This window comes from Bos taurus, chromosome 7 (genome assembly GCF_002263795.3).
Source record: "Bos taurus isolate L1 Dominette 01449 registration number 42190680 breed Hereford chromosome 7, ARS-UCD2.0, whole genome shotgun sequence".
In the NCBI taxonomy this organism is placed as follows: Eukaryota; Metazoa; Chordata; class Mammalia; order Artiodactyla; family Bovidae; genus Bos; species Bos taurus.
The window spans coordinates 24,936,072-24,937,759 of record NC_037334.1 but is presented as its reverse complement, the minus strand read 5'-3'; positions in this window follow the sequence as shown (position 1 = coordinate 24,937,759).

Genomic DNA, 1,688 nt, shown 5'->3' with positions numbered 1-1,688 from the left:
CACTTTCTGCCATAAGGGTGGTGTCATCTGCATCTCTGAGGTTATTGATATTTCTCCCGGCAATCTTGATTCCAGCTTGTGCTTCTTCCAGCCCAGCATTTCTCATGATGTATTCTGCATGTAAGTTAAATAAGTAGGGTGACAGTATATAGCCTTGACGTACTACTTTTCCTATTTGGAACCAGCCTGTTGTTCCATGTCCAGTTCTAACTGTTGCTTCCTGACCTGCATATAGGTTTCTCAAGAGGCAGGTCAGGTGGTCTGGTATTCCTATCTCTTGAAGAATTTTCCACAGTTTATTGTGATCCACACAGTCAAAGGCTTTGGCATAGTCAATAAAGCAGAAAGAGATGTTTTTCTGGAACTCTCTTGCTTTTTCCGTGATCCAGCGGATGTTGGCAATTTGATCTCTGGTTCCTCTGCCTTTTCTAAAACCAGCTTGAACATCTGGAAGTTCACGGTTCACATATTGCTGAAGCCTAGCTTTGAGAATTTTGAGCATTACTTTACTAGCATGTGAGATGAGTGCAATTGTGTGGTAGTTTGAGTATTCTTTGGCATAGCCTTTCTTTGGGATTGGAATAAAAACTGACTTTTCCAGTCCTGTGGCCACTGCTGAGTTTTCCAAATTTGCTGGCATATTGAGTGCAGCACTTTCACAGCATCATCTTTCAGGATTTGAAATAGCTCAACTGGAATTCCATCACCTCCAACTAGCTTTGTTCATAGTGATGCTTTCTAAGGTCCACTTGACTTCACATTCCAGGATGTCTGGTTCTAGGTGAGTGATCACACGATCATGATTATCTGTTGTGAACCTCTTTTTTGTACAGTTCTTCTGTGTATTCTTGCCACCTCTTCTTAATATCTTCTGCTTCTGTTAGGTCCACCATTTCTGTCCTTTATCGAGCCCATCTTTGCATGAAATGTTCCCTTGGTATCTCTGATTTTCTTGAAGAGATCTCTAGTCTTTCCCATTTTATTGTTTTCCTCTATTTCTTTGCATTGATCACTGAGGAAGGCTTTCTTATCTTCTCCTTGCTATTCTTTGGAGCTCTGCATTCAGATGCTTATATCTTTCCTTTTCTCCTTTGCCTTTCACTTTTCTTCTTTTCTCAGCTATTTGTAAGGCCTCCTCAGGCAACCATTTTGCCTTTTTGCATTTCTTTTTCTTGGGGATGGTCTTGATCCCTGTCACCTGTACAGTGTTACAAACCTCCATCCATAGTTCTTCAGGCACTCTGTCTATCAGATCTAATTCTTTGCATCTATTTGTCACTTCCACCGTATAATCATAAGGGATTTGATTTAGGTCATACCTGAATGGTCTAGTGGTATTCCCTACTTTCTTCAATTTAAGTCTGAAGTTTGCAGTAAAGAGTTCATAATCTGAACCACACAGTCAGCTCCCGGTCTTGTTTTTGCTGACTTGTTTGCCCCAGGTCAGTCTGTCTTAAACTAGCCACTACTTTTTTTCATTTAAACATCCAACATTTTCCAAGTAAGGCTAATTTTTCACTGATTTTTCTCCTAATAGTTGTGGGGCATTGAATTTTTAGCATCTGAAGGCTCTTAACTAATGCAATTACAGCTAAAAATCTCTTTATTTTCTCCTGGTTATTGCCTTTCTGCCCTGACATTGTTTAGTTATGCTCTGTGAGTAGGTAAAGGATTATGACAAACATCTA